General features: G+C 35.1%; 1 protein-coding gene across 1 annotated transcript in view; it reads right to left on the minus strand.

The window, feature by feature from the left end:
• The window catches only part of LOC127061355 (protein timeless homolog), a 158870-nt gene that overhangs the window by 87787 nt on the left and 51128 nt on the right, over positions 1-19955 (minus strand). The gene's annotated exons all lie outside the window — the stretch shown is intronic.

A 19955-nucleotide genomic window follows, 5' to 3' on the forward strand; every position in this document is an offset into this window, starting at 1 on the left:
AATGCAGTGAATTTTTGCGGTGGAAACTTTTCATATCGTCCCTACGCGTATATGTAAATGATATGAGTATATGGAATTTCAATTAGAATTTTGACGTTTGTACGAGATTTTATTCGACCCACGTAATATAAATCAGAAACATTCTTTTCGCTGTTTTCCACGGAAGAACGTTAATTTTAATACAGCCTTTTGATCGTTAATAAATTACAACAGACTAAAGGTAATCAACCGCTTTATAAACACTATAATTAATCTCTTAGTCTTATCTAGTAATTGGTCAAAAATAATTATCGTTTTATTGTTATGTAAGGAAGAGGAAAAAAAAAAAGAAAAAATTAAGTTCACCAAATTTGCGAAACAAAGGCAGTAAAAGAAAAATTTTATATTTTATTTGAAAAATTTAATTAATGACGATGCTAAATTTTTTAATATTTCCCTATGAGTTACGACAAATTTTTTTTATTCATTGTTGAAATTTTAAAAACCCGAGATAATTAAATAGGATACCTACTACATTTCGGTTAGCTGTTGAAGGCAGAAAGACAGAAAAATGCTCGACTTTATGCTCAAAGTACATATGTTTTTACTATTGAATTTTATGTAAAAAATATAGAAATATGAAGTATTAATATATAAAAATAAGTAAATAATACATAAGAATTAGTAATTAAGATTATTAAAAAAATAAAGCGCTTTTAAAAATCTACAAGATACAATGATATTTCAATAAATTAAAAAATGATATATCTAACTGAGGGAAAATTTTAAGAATATGGTAACATAGAAGAATGGATAATTGGGTAGAATTAAGATATATTTTGCGAAGGTGGTGTTTTTGAAGCAGAAGGAGATTGATGAAGGAAACTGAATGGATTTATGAAATGTTGTTCGGTAAAACTTCTGACAGCTGCTATTTCAGTCTCATTAATGATTTAAAATTTCTTTGATTACTTATGCATTTATTTCTACGCATTGTAAGAGAAACGTTTTTAACTTTACTTTTTATTTTTAAACTAATTATTACAAACTCTTTAGACGAACGGTGTTCTTTTAATTATTATAGAACGTTTGAACTTGTGTAAATACGTTTAAACGTAGAATTAATAATATTCTCTATATTAATTGTCGTTTTTTCTAAAACTTCGAATAAATCAGAAATAAATCAAAATTCATTTACTTTTCAAACTTCCACAAAGAGTCTTTTATTTTGTGATTGTATTTCTACTTCTGCGTTTTCAATTTTTCAGGCGCCATCGTAACCCTGTGATTCTCTTTTTTCCTGACTTTTCGACACGAACAATGAAACGTTTAACGAACTCGCGTCGCGATCGAATTGCGATCCTTGAAGGATCAGATCTATTGTGCGTGCTCGTATCTATGAGTACACTCGATTCAAAAGGTACGAATGCATGGAATATTGCACGAATATTCGAACGTTACAACCCTTTCTCTCTCTCTCTCATTTTTTCTACTTTTATTTTCCTTTTAATCAGCATTCTTCTACAGTCTCCTATCGTTCAGATCACGTTCGATTGTTATCCGATTCGTAGATCAAAAATATCGTTGTTATATGAACGATAGCCGAATGACATCCGTTTGATTCCTGACACTGTCTTTTCAAGCAAACAATGACAACAGAAATGATGCCTTCGCTTTAACTAAACGACGTATATTCATCTAAAACCGTAACATTTTTTTTTCTTTTCTTTTCGTAGAAAGTCTCTTTCCCGAAGTTCCCAAAGGATTGTTTAAAAATTGCCGGAAAATTATTTTTAATGACAAATGGCATTGTTACGTAAAATTGTAGTAATACTAATGTATCAACGCTTTTTGCATTAATGGTAAATATAAAAAAAGAAAAAGAAAACATGTATTCATACAAATAGTTATCCTTCGCTCGATAAGCATAATGATCATTATGACGAGGAAGAAATTTGGATTGTAATAATTGATAATTGCAATATTATATTTTTAATTTTAACTTCATCAAGGATTAATCTTTGTAGTCGATAAAGTGCATTATCGGATAGTATAATTTGATGCATTTAACTGATTCACATTGCTACTATACAGCCGTAATTCGAATAAAATATATTAAATTACAATGAAGTTACTCGTTTATTGACACCTTTCCGATAAAATTACTCGCCCGTACATTCGGCGACACTTTCTTTTCAAATCGAACCTGTCTCTCGTTCTACAAGCCGATAGACTCTACTACCGTTGACCGTACCATGAGAGAAATTCCAGATAATCTGAAATCAAACGAACTTCTCTCTCAAAGCACGTTCGAAAGCATTTTCGCTAGCAGTCCGATAACACAAAGAGCTCCAAACGTTCTAGAAAATTTAAGATGAACAAAACAACAATAACAACAAAAACAAGGGCACCTTTGTTATGGAGAAAATAAAAGCCAATGCTCGTTATTCGTCCTTTTAACGTATCATTTTTCTTTCTTTTACGTTATCAATAATTGTTATAAACGTATATATTAATTCGTAAATAAATAGTAAAGTATTAATTTGTAAAATAAACTATTGTTACGTGAAAGATAATCAACGTAAGATCGCGTTCGAACGCGTGAAACTTATGTTATTCATTAATGCATAAAGCCGAGAAAGTTTTCACATTGGTACGGCGTGACGCATTGATTTTCCGAATTCATTCCGCACATCGAAATCATTCTACGTTTTACTAATACCAAAAGGACGCGAATTAACGGAATAGGATTCCGTTCTGCCGCAGTAGGACGGCCTTCTCTCGTAAATATTTATAGAAGCGACTGAATGCTACCCAAAAAGGCACAACAAAAACTGTGTTTACACGATTTTCGATGCCATAGGATTAGACGAGATTACTTTAAAATACTTATTTCTATTACGTGTACGTGTACGTATAGATTAGTACATTCGTGCGCACAAAAGAGAAGTTATAGTGATCTAAAAAGATCATTGTTCGAAATTCATTAATTTTACAGATCGAAAATTACGAACAGGTTCATAAATCCGATAGTGATTTAAATCGACATTACTTATTGGAAATGTATTTTTCATTCACAACGAAAATTCAATAAAATGTTATTATTATTGTATAGATACTAATGTAGAAATCGAAAGGTAGGATCTAAGGAATAATTTGAAAAATCGTAAGACGTCCGGATAAAAGGAAGATAAGTTTCTATGGAGTATTAAAAGGGTTTAGTAGCAGAGCAGCCGCGAGGCGGAGACGAGCGGAAATGACGTTGTATCGCATCGCGTTTCCGCCATCGACGTTGTTATTGGAAATAACAGTAAAAACGATAGCTCGGATATTACGTAAGAGTACGATCCATTAAGCCAGCCCTCGGAAAAGAGAATTGGATTCGTGGTTCGCGAGCTTCTTCTCTGTTTTCCTCTTTCTCTCTTTCTCTCTCATTCTTCTTCTCTCGGTCTCTCTTTGGTAACGCCTGGATCGTGACGAGCCCCCTCCGGTTATAAATTAAATTTTACAAAGAAGACCAAGAACCCGGCTGTTCTTCCTTCGGAAATGGAAACTCCAAGTGGTAGTTTGTATCATGGACAAAGGTGGGTGGTGATAGCGATGGTGGTGATGGTTAAAAAAAGAAAAAGTACAAGAAGAAAATACGCAAGATCAACGATCATTTATAAGGGCGAACTAAAGTTGAAGTTTCTTATACCATGATATTAAAATATTCTTTTATCGCGAAGAAATTAAGATCTATTTATCTTTATATCCATACGATTTATTTTATTTCGTTTTCGTGTCTGGGTCGAGTAAAACTCGAAGCGATATTATTTTTAATCTCGAAGCATACCTCCTACTTTTAATATTTTCACTCAAGATCGATAAAAGTTAAATTGCAAGCGATGTAAGCAATTTTCCAATAATATTGGAGATTCCACGAGAAACAAAAATAAAAAACAAAGAGGGAAAAGAGTAAAAGGAAAAAAAAAACGGAAAAAAGGAAAGAAAAAATGTTTATGAGGGAAGTAATATATAGTAGTAGTAGTAGTAGTAGTAGTGGTAGTACGCGATGATATAAGACGCAACCCAAAGGAAATTAATATTGTCGAGAGTTGATATCAAAGATGGATATATATTGGTCGTTCTTAAAGAAACAATTCACAACCCAGTGGTCCACTCTAGCAAACTTCAACACGGCCGCAATCAAGCCCGAGGCGAATACGTGTGCCGACTGAAGGGACACCGACCGGATCCTTGATCTACCTTCCTGTTGGACGACGTGCACGAACCATCGCAAGGATCGACTTAGAAAGAAGTATTCTCAACGAGTTTTCCTCGATTCTAACTTTCGCAAAACGTGACATCAATTTTCTTAGAAAATTTGTTCTTATCTATTATAACAAATTTAACATCCTATTATATTATATTTTTTAAACTTATAACTCGTTTGCTTATCCTAACGCTAGAAATAATTGATATAAGATTTTATTAAAAATATCATTATATTAACGTGATCTTTATAGTGAAAACCAAGTTTTTTAAGTCATACGTGTAGATGTTTGGAAAAAGAAAAAACGAATGTACAAGCATATTTTTGATGATAACAGCTATTGTCTACATTCGAAAATCATACATTTCTTATACGTGTATACAAAAATTATCACAATAAAACAAATCACTATAAGACAATAGAAATAATGAAATTAAAAATAAAAAAAAAACGAATATTTAAAAAATACGGAAAGATAGTTTGATCGCTATTATTATCTCTCTCTCTCTCTCTCTCTTTTTCTCTCTGTATATTGCAGATTAGAAAATAGAGGGTTAACGATATCGAATTCAATAGATAAACATGATAAATACGTGAAGCCCTTCTGTATACTGGCAAATTTCCTCCTATCGTCTGGACATAAAGACAAAGAAGCCTTCGAACGCATGGCAGAGAGAAAGAGAGAGAAAGAGAGAGAGAGAGAAAGAGAGAGAGAGAGAGAGAGAGAGAGAGAAGAGAAAGAGCAAACAGTTTGCATCGAATAGGTAATTAATTAATATGTCAGGTTCTATATAGCGAGTTTTGGTAATAGTCGGAGGTAGGCAATACTATATCAATACTGACGTTGGACCCTACTCTGACAGTTGTGTGTGTGTGTGTGTATGTGTGTACACATGTGTGCATTAGTATTGTATTGTTTTTAAGTAGGGCAATATGTACAACCCAAGGGTATATCGTGCTAAGGGACGATAGCGAAATAGAATGAATATGGATGATGCAGTGAAAATGAGTGTCGGTATTCGTACACAGGCGCAACTAGGACGTAAAATGAATTAATTTCAACTTTGCACGCGCTTACAAGCGTGAACGACCAACGTGAAGTGGAGAGAGAGAGAGAGAGAGAGAGAGAGAGAGAGAGAGAGAGAGAGAGAGAACAAAGAAAAGGTAGGAAAACCAGACTAAACAGGCGGAGACGAGAAGGGTGGTCTAAGAGGTGGAAATTTTGAAGTTGGCAACAACGATAAACATAAGTTAATAAGTGCTTACGGTAGCCAAGTACAAGTAGATATTAAAAAGAACTTCACTATAATATAATAAAAATAGTTTGCTAGTCAGTTTCCTAGTCAAATTTTGAAAATTTTCATTTTTCGTCCGTAGTAAAATCTTCGTTTAAGATAGAAATAAGTTGTTAAGGAAAATTCATCTAAAATATAAAAAAAGGTCAAGTCTTTGTGTCTCCTTCTATCTCTTTGTTCGATATAATTAAAAACGCGCGCGCACGTGTATATATATGCATTTCATAAGTATACTGAAACCAAGTAATTAATAAATGAATGCTCGATAATTTTCATCATCAATGGATTTCAAAACATTTGAATTGCATATTCTTTTACAGAGAAAACTAATAATATAAATAATTTTTAAATAAATTAAAACGTGAATCGTATTATATTATATTATATTATATTATATTATATGGTTCATTCTGTATAAATTATATAAAGTAAAAGCATGTAGGTTTCACAGAAAAAGACTGGCAATGTTACGACTGAAACTACACAAAGGAACTCACATACTCCGTTGGTATGTCGATATGTTTAACACTACGTTAACTTAACGTTAACACTACGTATACTTTTTGAGACCATTTCGCAAAAGCGCATACCCTTGCCAGAAACTCGCCTTCGAATGAGACCTTTTCGCGCATGGTACCCATTTTCCCACCGTGGATTTGCATAAGGCCGAATGTGCTCGTAGAATTTTCAACGTCCGCCAAGCGTCCGCGGATTTTGCAGGATTCGTCGGGCCAACTTTCAACGTACCGTTGTCGACGGTAACGCCATGACTTTCAAACTACTTGGAGATAAGGTAAATGATTCTAGAACACGCTATAGAGTTGCTATCTGACTGTTTTCTGAAATAGAAGTATTATTTTTTCTTTGTTTTTCTTTTTAACGCAAGTATGCGCATATAAACCTAGAAAGTCTATAAAACTTTATGATCAATTGTTCTTTTTGCATAAAAATTATATATATATACCTGTTATGTTAAAAAAAATATATATATATATTCAACAAATAAATAAAATCTTTTTTAAATACAATAATAAGAACAAATAAATTTCTTTTCAACGAAAAGAGATAATAAATTGAAGTCTTCTAGACACTTCATACAAGAAACTTCGCTGCTCTGGTGTGTTGGAATTTTCCTTTCGTATCACCGTTATGACGTCGTCGGCTAAATTTCTTATCTCTCTCGTTTTCTCTCTATCTCTTTTCCCAACGTCCTCTTCGTGAAGCGATGCGGCAGGCAGCGTCTTCGCATCGCTCAAGTACATTCTCGAATGCAGTGCTCGGTTCTCGCGTACGACGCGCGCATAAAACTGAATGCATTTTCGTCATATTAGATACCACCACGTGTGCCGTATGCATGTTGGACGCTAGCGAAATATATCATTGAGATACAAGGACCGGTCGAGAGTACGTATTATAAGTTTGCAATGGAAGCAGAGCTTGTTATTCGAGATAAAAAAAATAAAACATAAATATTCAAGAAGATTAAATGAAACGAGACTAATTTCGTTTAAATCAATAAAATTTTTACGATAATAAATAAAATGACTGATACGTATTACCGATTATTATGTACATATATTTCGAAATTGATATATATATATATATATATATATATATATATATATATATAGAGAGAGAGAGAGAGAGAGAGAATGAAAAGATAAAATTCAGAGTAATAAAATATCGATAACTTTTCTAGGAAGGAGGCCAACGTTCGTGCACGTACGTAAACTTTGATAGAGATTTGCATTAGAACGAAGGCGATTGCGATGCGATGCGATGCGATGCGATGCGGCCAAATTTCTCTTTGATCCCAGCCACTTGCGGATTCCGCAAACTTCTCAAGTAAACTTCTCCTTCTTGTGACGTCATCCTTATTAACGAACGAATATCCGATAAGTCACTTTCACTCGATGTCCTTCGAGTGTTATAGATACGAAAGACGAAAGAGAAACAAAACAGAAAAAAATGAAGGAAGAAAGATGAGAAAGAAAAAGGAGAGAGACAGAGAGAGAGAGAGAGAGAGAGAGAGAGAATAAAATAAAAACTAATTTTGATTTTGATCATCAGCGAAATATTGTTATATTATCGGCTATCGTTACGTCATTTTCGTACTTGCATTATTTATGAGTTGATTAGTACGGCAAACGATAGAAACATATAGCAACAAGCACAATCTTTGGAATTATAATACAAATACGAAGCCTCGTAACAATTTCAAAGATAGACGTACCTATCTCTGCTTTCCAGTTCGCGCGCGAACTACTTCCAAAGATTTGCATTGAGGTGACATCAGATGCAATGCAGTGGAATTTTCGTTTGATCTTCGGTGTTTGCGGATTCTATGACTTCGTTAGGTAAACTTCTCGGCATCTTGCGCGATGCGCCGTCTTTGAAATTGCCGAGAGAGAAATTCTCGATCTCTCGACTTTGGTTGACTCGCCATTGAAATTATATGCAAAGATTCTTCGTTTAGGGGAAGGGAAGCTTTCGCAGTGATTATTTTTTTCCTTTTTCTCTTTCGATTATTTCAAGAGACTCGGATATATATAAATATATTCATCAAAGTACATTTTTTAGTATTATTTTAGAAAGTAAGTTTCATTCGACAGCTATCATCAATTCATTTCTCGACACAAACGAACGTTATTAAAACTCTTTTCACCTGTTGATAGTCACGGTGTCACTATAAATTTCCTTCCTTCGAGAGAAGGAGAGAGACAGAGAGAGGAGCATTGTTATAAATCCATACGACGCAAGCATGTCATTCGTATTCTCTTAACTAACCGATGAATCTCTCATTTCATCGCAGCTTATAGTTTGCAATGCTCGTACCATCGGATGTATGCACTGATCGAGTAAGTTTCTCAATGTATTGACCAAACGCAATGGAAACTGGGTTGCCAGCCGCGAAGATAATAAACACGCTCCTACCTGTGCAAACTGTCAAACTATCTGACCGTATGAAATTGTTATTGCTATCCAGGGACTGAGCTCACATAGCGTCTCTACGCGAATTAGTTTCGCTCGAGTTTAAAATCGACGATACGTTTTCAACGGGAAGCACAATGCAACTTGATTGTCGAGAACCTTCGAAATAAATCTTCGAAAAATAAAACAAATCGTTAAATAGAAATAGTACGAATCGAAAGTTTGTATAATCAGACACAATATCATTAAATATTTAACTTTTCGTAGATTGGTTGTTAAGTAAGTTGTTCGTTAAGTAACTCATTTTGATACTAAACTACGGTAGACGAAGGAGAACAACAACTTGTTAATTTCCTCGTTAAAATAATGCACAGGAATTGGGTCAAAGTCGAACAATTTAATGTCATTTAAAAGTTTTCTTAAGAATTTCTATCCAAGTGAAATATCATTACAAGACCAAATGAGGCGTTTTAACGTATCTAATAAATAGCTTTTTGTTAACGTTATATATCCCATAGCAACGAAAAGCAAAGAAAATCCATAAAAAGAAAGAAACGAGTTGCTGTTGTACAATCAATCAAACTTTATGTTTCACGATTCGTACGATTATTAATTAGAGATTGTAATTAATTTGATGGCGTGTTAACAACGTTCCGACGTAATTAAGACGGATGTCCAATCGAATAACGAATATTATTGAAATAAAAGTGACATTGGTTAAACAATTTATAAAAATCTTCTTCATAAAATGACACAGTATCGATTAATTATACTTCGCTTGAAAACTTGGAAATATTAAAGCGATAAAACAAGCGAGATAATTAACAGAGAAACGCGGCTCAATACGGTTTAGTGTACGCAGAGTGGATACTGGACAGGCGTGTAATGTACCGATCAATTGGAACATAGAAGCTTCAACGACTATGATGCAGTATAGAGCTGCATAATCGAATTAGGGTACACTGTAAGCAAAGAACCTGCGAAGTATAAAGACGGAAAATAAAGAATTGCAAGGGTGAAAGAGGAAAGATAAAAAATTTTTTATATTTTCACTCGTTGTATATACATACATATATATATATATATATACACAAAAAAATAAATAAATAAATAAACAAACTTCCTACGATTATCCGAAAGTAAATGAAGAACAAAAGAATTTGTTTATCGCACCAGAAACAATTGTAAATGGAAAAGAGCACGGAATATAATCCGAAAAATACTCATATTTTTATTATCGACAATCTTCGATCTTCCCCGTGCGTGTACAAACGTAACCTACGCGGAAATTTCTGACCGTAGAAATTTTCTAACACGATGCACAAAGGCCTTTATCGATTCTCTATATGTAAACAACATCCAACCATCCATCTTCCCGATACACTTGTAGCCATTCTTAAATTTCCATATGTTAGCTATCACTACTTCGTTTCCCTTCCTCTTCCGATGTTTCCAAAGTGTGTTACGTGTATCTCTTTGCTACTTTGTATTACAAAGCCGCACGACGGAGCTTCCTCCTTCTTCGTTCTTCCTTGCTTTGGTGAAATTCATCAAGGTGTAATAACGAAATATCGTGTATAATACTTGCTGGAAAAATTATTAATATCGGTATTACAAAACGCAAGAAGTCGGGTCGCACGTAGAAAAGCCGACAACGATCCAGGAGAGACGTCGACAAATTACGTTAGGACGACAAATTGTTCGCATTAATTAATTATCAAGGAGAGCGTATGCGCGTCAAGAAGATAAGAAGAAAAAAAGAACAATAAGAAGCAAGAAAAAAAGAACGATAAAAGATAGAAAGAAAGTCGACGGTCGTGATGAGCGTTTTTAGATGAGAGAAAAATAAAAAAAAAAAAGAAAGAAAGATAATATATCGCCGAGGATGATTTAAAAATGACGCGTGTCAGAGACGAAGGAAGAGAAAACGTAAGGGGAGAGGGGTTACAAGTAAGCAGGATAAAATTAATGGTCGTCTGAACTTCATTCGTTGCCAGACGCATCTGGAACGGTTCGTACAATAAAACCTTGAAAAATTCCGAGCAATTTCTGCTACCGCGAGATTACTTCCGTATTGATAACTATACATTTGTCCAGTCATAATTTCGTCCAAAGCCGAAATATAACTTTTTTCTTTTCATGACTGTAGGATACGTTTCTGTTTCTTTTTGAAGAAGTATTCGAAGGTTCTTCGATGGGATCTACAAACTATGGTAAAATCAATTTCAAACGCTACACGCTTGATCACCGCAGTATGAAATTATCCAGACCATAAATGAAAACAACAATGTTACCATAAGTGAAAACAACAATTGTTTTGGTGAATATATGCTTCAGTTTTGTATAATGTACTTATTGTAACTCTCTCTCTCTCTCTCTCTCTCTCTCTCTCTCTCTGTCTGTCTATCTGTCTCTCTCTGTTTCACTCTCTATCGTTACTTTTAATATTATAGATATTTTTGAATTAATTTTAATTTTAATTAGTACTGCTTCCATATACGAATTTATTTTTATTTCTATCGTTAGATTAAAATATAAGTTTGTAGCTTATAATTTTTAACGAATCTCGTAATTTTTCTTCATTTGGTTTATATCTACGGATGTTTGCAGACTTTTATGTCATCAAACTTATTTTTTCCTTTCTCTCTTTCGCTCTCTTTAAATACAACTAATAATTTATATCGAAAATATAGAAGTTCACAAATAAACACTAGGAAATGTGAACGATATCAAGCTAACAAAAATGGAATAGCTAAGTAAATATCAGTTATTCGAAGTACTTTGTTCTTCTTCGATACGAAAATATCGAAAGACAATACAGTACGATAACTCTCGACAAGATTGTTAGATTTACCAATCGATAAATAGAACAATCGTTTCTATCACTAATTCGTTGTACATACTAGGTACTGTCATTCGATGTAGTAGTTCACAACGATTTGTCGAAAGGATTGGTCGATTCACCGGCCTTGAACACTCGTACGTTTCTATACACAATTTCACATCGCTTCTATTCGTTCGCGAAAAAATAGTTAAGAGAACAAAACGAAGGAATTCTATGGTGGAAAAACTACTCTTCAATAATCTCGAACATGTTAAAAAAAAATCTTGTCCGTATGACCGTTTGAGGATTAAAGAAAAAATTTTTTTTTACATTTTTATCACGTAACAGGATTAAAAGAGATTTCTAATTTCGTACAGTAATTACTATTATACAATAATAAGTAAGTGCTTCAAATAAAAAGAAAATAAAAAATAATATAAGTCCACATAATTATTAATTTTTATAAATTTTAATACACTTATAACAATTTGTAATATAAATACCTAATATACCTATATATATATATATATATATATATATATATATATATATATATATATATATATATGTATACGTACCTTCCCAATATATATATATATATATATATATATATATGTATGTATACGTACCTTCCCAAGATAGGAACGTATGGTATAAATAAAATAAAGAAAATAATGATCGAAGTGTATATAATCGAATATAACGCAAGAGTAATAAAATGAACGCTCGAACGCGCTTATTTCCCCATTGAAGAAGAACTTCTTAGGACGTTAACGCCTACCACGGATTCAATTGCGCGAAAGACATTAATTACGTGTCGTCTGGACCGGAAGAAGTCACTACTACTATAGCTTGGCCGTACGGTGAATTTTATTGCCAACTAAGAAGTTCAAAAAGGTCAGCATTCGTGCGTGGGTAAAAGTATGTCTTCGATGGCAACGAGCCAACGTGAATTCAGCCCGCAGAATATCGAGAAACTAGTGGACAGAAAAGAAGGGTGGTTTAAAAAAAAGGAAAGTAGGAGGAACGACGAGAAAGGATAAAAAAACAAAAAAAAGGAAACAAAAAGAAAAGAAAAGAAAAACAGAAAAGGTGGGCGAGGACGTTGTCGAGAGGATATCCATACTCCACAAATAAGACGTAAAAAAGGATTCTGAAGGAATCGTCATTGAAGGAAGGCTCCAAGAAGGCCAACTTCTTGAAAGAGGAATACTATAGCTTCAAGTCTCTCGTTTGTACGATAAAAACAAAAGGGAGAATAAAAGAGACGGAAAGAGATAGAGAGAAAGAGAGAAAATGCGAAAGCAGTCTGGCCATATAACTTTTAATTTATTCTGCTATAATCCTACGATACTTTGGTACCCCAAGTAAACGCAGGCTGCTTTCGCTGCGAAAAAGTTCTTCGAAGGAACGAAGGACAAAGCGAAAAGACAAATTGAGATGACTCGTTCTAGAAACCTTACACTTGTTTGTAGTGATACTGAAAAATCACAAAATATCGAATTACATATGTAAATGAATATCTTACTTCGTATTTTATACAATATATTATTTTTAATGAATTAACAATAAGATCAAGTCGACGAAAGAAATTCAATGATAGCCTAAAATATTTTATTAACGTATCGCGTACAAGAAATGTTCACTGTCGATTGATAATTAATTCAGGATAAACATGACAAAGAACGAGTTGATTAAAGGAACTGGGAAGCTAAAAAATGCATGAGGTATGATGAAAGATCTTAAAAAGGTCTTAGAACGTTTTAAAATCATACGATGAACACAATTCTTAAAAACATAAAAATAATATAACGATCGGCATTACGATTTATTGGAAACTTAAATAATAAAAAGACAAAAAAAAATAAGAGTATAGAATCGGTAGATGTACAAAAATATAAGATACTGAAACGAATGTGTTCCGAAAGATCTATCGAAGCGAACAACAACTGTAAAGTGGTTTTTGAACAATCTGCCGTTAAAATCAGAGACTCGTAAGAAACGAGTGAGCGAAAGAAAAAGAGTAAGAGCGAGAGAGAGAGAGAGAGAGAGAGAGAGAGAGAGAGAGAGAGAGAGAGAGAGAGAGAGAGAGAGAGAGTAAAAGAAAATAAGTAGGAAGAATCTGGTAAGATGTGATCATGCCTCGAACCTTTTCGCAGTGAGTTCGTCTCGTCGAAGGACGGAAAGGTACGAGGAAAGCACTCACTGGGAAGATATACGGAAGCAAAGAATCGTGAACAAACGCACCTAACATTCGCAGAGAAAGAACAAGAGAGAACGAGGAAATGAGAGAGAGAGAAAATAAACGCAGAACAATTCGAACCTCTGTCTCTCTCTTTTTCTATCTCTTTCTCTCTGTCTCTGTCTCCTGTCTCTCTTTCTCTCTCTCTGTCTCTCTCTTTCAATGGTAGAACAGAAAACGAACATGAATTTTTCGCTCGGTCGAGTCTAAATGGCGATCTAAGAGAAAACGACAAACCAAGTGGGTCTGGTTCCTTAACCTCTGGCATTCCTCGAGCTTTTACGATGAAACATAAGCAAAAGGTAAGATTAATGATTCTTCTCTTCTTCCTACAAGGCGCTATTCCGCCTTAAATTTCGCTTTAACTTTCAGCAAGATAGATCCGGCAAGTAGAGCGTCGCTAGTGGCCGTTGTGTTTTAATTATCCATTAAATTAATTCGAGATGCATTATCGCGAACGAGCTCGTTTCTTCGGGTGCTTCGTTAAAATGATATTTTTTTTCCCCTTTTCACTAGCTATCTTACGACGAATAAAACAATTAATCGTGACCATAATTAATTTATATATTTAACAATTACTAGACAATGATTTAAGTTAAATTACGCCTCCCTTTTCTTTTATTCCGTCGTAACTCGGGCTAAGTTTAATAAGAACGCGATACACCGTCGCACAACTAACAGCAGCGAGCGAATATAGTATAATTTTCGGCAAGGTCAAAACGCTAAGCGTACGCTTAAGACAGGCATAACTATACAGGTATTGCGAAACTTCCCACAATGTTGGCGCTTGTATTCTTGTAAATTTCTCTCTGGCACGTATGAGAGATATGAAAGTTCGTAATAGTCATAACTAAGATAACTTCGTCATCTAAGATTACATAAAAGGTGTATATCCGTTTGAAATGGAATAACTTCTAACGCTGTTCTTTTCTTAGAGATAGACATTATTCTTCAAATCATCCATTTCGAATTTATAATCGAGAAAGAAATATTTATACGATTTATAGTATACATATATATGTACATACGTATCATAGATATGTATATATGTACATACTTAGATACATTCATATTATATACGCATAATAACATCGAAAGGCAGAAAGAGAAAGAGAGAGAGAGAGAACATGCTGAATACTTAAAAATGCCTTTTAAAAATTAAAGATAGAAATGAGAAGAAACTCTTGCCACGTTCTAACGGAAATGCAATATGCAATACGCAATATAAATGCAAAACAGTTATCGTAGTTACCATTGGAATCGCGCCTTATGGTATTCCTCGGAAAAAGAACGAAACTTTCACAGATGCCATTCTTCTTGTTTTGCGTAAAAACTCACCTGGGGCAATGAAAACCTCGTAAAAATTTCTCCCTGGCTTCGGAGTACGGTTGATCGGGAAGATAGTTTATTGTTTCACACACTCGATTTTAAAAAGTTCACTGGAATAAATTTTCCTTAAATATATCCGATCAATTTTTACGACGATTAAAACCGACGAAAAGCACAAGATCAATTTGCGGTAGAAAAATAAAACGTATTAGGATCAAGAGGCAAGACATCTTGCTTACGCGGAGCTCCGGAATAAACTGATATTTGTTTGACCCGTGTAGGTCATCGTAATATTCTAATAGGAAACGGCGAACTACGTATTTATTTTGAAAACATGTTTTCATTCATGAGCGTTACGTGTTCGTAATAAGGGAGATACATAGAAAGGTCTACCTATACAAGGTCGGTAGATATACGCACATACACACATATATACATACATATCTATAGAATCTCGAAAATGAAATTAGAAAAAAGCAAAGAAACTACGAGTACAATAATCATAAAAACCTTTGTTATCGAACATATATACTTATTAAATAAGTCTCGTTTCTTCTTCTTTCCTCTTCGAAGAAAGAAACAAACGAAACGAAAAGAAAGAAAGAAAAATAAATAAATGAAGAACGTACGTAGTACGATTGAAAAAAGAGGGATGTGTGACCGTACGGGAAGTAGAAGGTTACATCGAAACGTGTTCGTGCAGGTTTACTCGAGCTGTAACAGCAAGAGCGTCATCGGATAGAAGCAGTAGAAGTGGTGCAAAGAAAGAGACAGAGAAAGCGATAGACAGAGGAAAAAAAAGAGAAAAAGAAAGAGAAAGAGAAAGAGAAAGAGAAAGAGAGAGAGAAAGAGAGATAGTTACCCATCCCCCTCCGTGACACACATCTCTTCGCTTGCCCGCAGTTTTCTTCCTTTCGCCTTTATCTCAGGCCATTCCAGCGCTCCTATTTTATCCTGAGATATCAAATGACCCCCCAGATACCTTTGTTCCCTCTTACTCATCTCGAGTAACATTTGTATCTGTCCACTGTTCCACCCGATTCGCCAGGCTTTCTCTGTCTCTCTCTCTCTCTCTCTCTCTCATTTTCTCTCTCTCTCTCTCTCTCTTTGTTTCTCTTTCTCTCCTTCGCTCTTGGAGAACGGCCGTTTGTGCCGCTTTCCGCTTCTACTAGCTCGCTGTGAACCCCCGGGGTACACCTGTAGGTACCTTTACCTGCCTGCAACGCAACTCTACTTCGTTCATTAAGAGCCAACACCGACTACTGCTACCTGCTACTACCTACTACCACCCTTAGTAAGCACCAACACCAACACTACTAGGATCCATATCGCGATACAAACGGATTACCACGAGGTAAGTTTTATCCAACGTTAACAAAGACAAGCGACAATGCCTTGCGAGAGAATTAAAAATTTCATAAATCGCAACGCAATCTTGGACGTGCTATGGTATTCTCCTCCTGTATTTAAAGAACAAGAATCAGCGGGACAAGGGACATTTCTATGAAACTTCTTGACAAAATGTTTCCCGGCATGCGTTTTTTTAACGCTCACGCATTCTCGTTTCACTGAAACGGAATGCGAAAGTGTAATATAATTTCGTTCGTCGAGTTTCGTTTTAATCGAATAAAATAGACTTTTTTATTTTATTAGAAATTTAATATAATTAGACAAGGAAATTCGTTTTCCTATGATTAGTCGTAGCGGTGTTTCGTTGGAAAATAATGATTAATACTTTCGATTTAGATTTACATAGATATATGTATGTATATGTGAAAGTAGTATTTCGTATATCCAAAGGAAGGATTTGCGTAAAGGATGAAAGGAATATCCTATTCGTGGATATGTATAGATTTTAGAGACACCAAATCCTAGAGGAGTAATGGAAATTTAAAGCTCCCATAGCGATCTACGTACGCGTCCCAGCACGACGATTCATTGAATCCTTTTCTATCCTGCAAAGAGTTTTCTTTTTCCACTAGAATATTGTTACTGCTACTTTAAAATTCACCGCTCGGATCTACTGGTAAAGTAGATTTTTTAACGAAATATATTACAAAGGTTTGCTATATGAGACAAAGTAAGAGACGAATGAATGTAGAATAAAAGAAAAAAAATATATATATGCATTATACGCGTACAAATATATATCTATAAGTACGTATTGTGCGACGTATAAGTCTTATATGGACAAACGTAATTATATAAGTATTAAAGTACATAAGTGCGTTTAAGTTGAAAATAGAATACGATAAAAGAAAAATTCTTTCGGCTTATTAATCGGAGTTATTAAGCAAGCGAATTTAATTAAATCTAATGCAAATTATATTTAAACTATATTCTCCATAGTTAAGGCAATTAACAGAGTGAACGGAATTTCATTGTATCGCATCGATATCGATCCGATAGGCATTGTTCCTCTCTGTATTCCATAATGATAAATTATATTATTGCTTGGAAATCAAAGTTCAAAGGGATTCTAGCGTGTTGCCGCCGGAAGATTATGAGCCTCATCATAAAATGTATCAAGTTCGATGAGACGAGTACTATAGATGGTATATCATTGTGCTTCGTCGAGCAAGTCGATCGATACTCTCGACCTATAGGCATTCGCGTAGAATGAATTTATATTTTACTCTAGTAATCCGATAAAATATGAAGATTTCTATGGGAACATTGAAATGATCGTTTGATCATTATCGAAATTGTTCGAACCAATAAATGAAGTTTTTATCCTTTGTACTTAAACTCAAGAGTTCGTGTAATATATATAAATAGTATAACAAAATGCGAAATGATCCATCTGAACAGTGAATAAAAATTAAATTGCTGCAAATATAAACATTGAACAAAAGATACAAAAAGAACTATGTTGATTTGCATTTATGTACACGCGTGCATGTAATGTCGAAGAAATTGTTCGTTCAAGAAAAGAAGAATACACGAAGAACGTATCTATTTTTACGAGTAGAAAATACAAGATGTTCGCGTTTGTCAACGGCTTCTTCCTCAATAAGCAAACCTCCCCCTCGATCCCTTCCTCGTCTCAAACTTTACAAGTCACGTAATAAAAATCGCAAAAACGAGAAAAACGGTAGGAAGAAAAAGGTATGCTTTACGAGTCGATCGAAGTTTATGAGGTCACCAGTTGTCTCTCTCCTTCTTCTTCTTCGTACTTTTCTTTTTTTCTATCTCTCTTTCTCCTTCCTCTTTTTTCCTTTTTTTCCTTCCATGAAAACCGCGCTCCTTGTTTTTTCAAACTTACGCGTATCCTTCTCGTAAAACGATCTCAAAACGAAAGAAAAACCGAGAGAAACAGACTGAGATAAACTAGACGCGTTAAGGACCCCGACTGTGTTGCCCGACGAAATGCAGATTGTTTTGTAAATTGGTCTACCGACGTTGGCATCCACTCGTAGAACTTTCTTAGTCAAACGTCACATCGTGCAGTTGGAAACTTAGAGGAATCTTCTTCTTGCAATCAAATTAAAGGTATCGTGTTCGAATCTTATTCCGTGCTTAATTAAGAAAACTCTCTTTATTGTTTAAGACAAATATTAATGGAGTTCATTTATTTCTCTCATCCTATTTAATAACTAGATAAATATGTCCTAAAGGCAGGAAGATTAGGTATCGGTTAACCGATATTTCTTTATAATTATAGAGAAAGAAAAAGTGAGAGATGGATAGAGAAAAATAGAGAGAGAGGGAGAGAAGGTGGAAACTCACCCTCTCGAAGCACAAGTCACCCTCGGATTAAAATATTTGCTATACGAGTGGCTTGTTGTGCACTCAATGGCCGATACACTGATTGGAGATCAAGCGAGAAGAGGCAAAGAAAAAGAAAGCAGAGCTTGATGCCAGCAGCTGCGGGCTTGCCGATGGCAAGAAGACGAAGGGGAAAAGGAACGTCAAGACGACGGTGGTCGTGCCAGGGAGAGAAGAACGACGCCTCGTATACTCTCCGATTCTCTCCCTCTCTTCATCCTTCTCACCACTCTTCATGTCACTCTTCGTTTCTTTCTCTCTCTCTCTCTCTCTCTCTCTTTCTCTTTTCTTCCCTCTTTCTCTGTTTCTCTCTCTTCCAAGACCTCCTCCACGACGGCTGTCGTACCGAATGCTCTTCTCCTTGTCTCCGCTTGGTTTTCACGACGCCTTTCTCGATCTCCCTCGCGCTCTTCTCGCAAGAAGAGACATTTGGTGCAGACCATTACCCCAGTCCCGGGTGCCATCGGCCATCACCAGCGCGTTAAAGCCGCAGCAATTACAAACTCCGACAGTCTCATCCCCTTTACTTCCTCTTCTCCTTCTCACTCTACCTCAAACCTCCCTTCTTCCTACGCCTTCTTTGTTCTCCTCCTTTTCTTCCTCCTCCTCCTACTCCTCCTCCTCCTTCTTCTTCTTCTTCCCTATCTTCCCCTTCTTCTCTTGCTCCGTGCCTTTCTCAACGCAGAAGATCTTCTTCGAGAAAGAAAGACAAGAAATAGTTTCTCTCTCCCTCTCTTTCTCTCTCTCCCTTCCTTCTTCTACCAGTAACTTCCGTTCCCATGCCCGTTCTTTCTTTCCCCACGCCCACACCATTTACATTTGCCTACTGCTCCCGTAAAAGTAACTTTGTAACCAGCGCAAGCAGCCAATACTCGCAAGGATTTTGTCCTCCGTTTTGGTGAAATTACACATCGAGCGACACCGCAAGGTACGAAAGAAGGGTTTTCGTTACGAAGCGGCTAACGTCGCTTCCTCTTTACTCCCACTCGAGTGACTGAAAATATTTCGACTTCGCCAAACGCGTTACGCTTAACTTTTTTTTTCTTTCTTTCTTTTTTTCGTGAAAGAAAATGACCACGACTGTTAGAGAAGTTTAATTCCCTAGCTCGGTCTCGCGTTGAAATTCTAATTAGAGTACGTAGACTGATAACAAAATGTTAAAACGTTTCGAAGAAAAATCGTATTAGAATTTAAAATTGCATGATATCGCGATCGTTAACGCGTGTTCCTACGAAAGTGCAACAAATTTAAATAAAATAACCGCATCATCCTTCGTAATTTACATTTGCATATATATCTAGATTTTTAATCTTTTTCAATGTAATAGATATG

Source organism: Vespula vulgaris, chromosome 2 (assembly GCF_905475345.1).
Source record: "Vespula vulgaris chromosome 2, iyVesVulg1.1, whole genome shotgun sequence".
Classification (NCBI taxonomy): domain Eukaryota; kingdom Metazoa; phylum Arthropoda; class Insecta; order Hymenoptera; family Vespidae; genus Vespula; species Vespula vulgaris.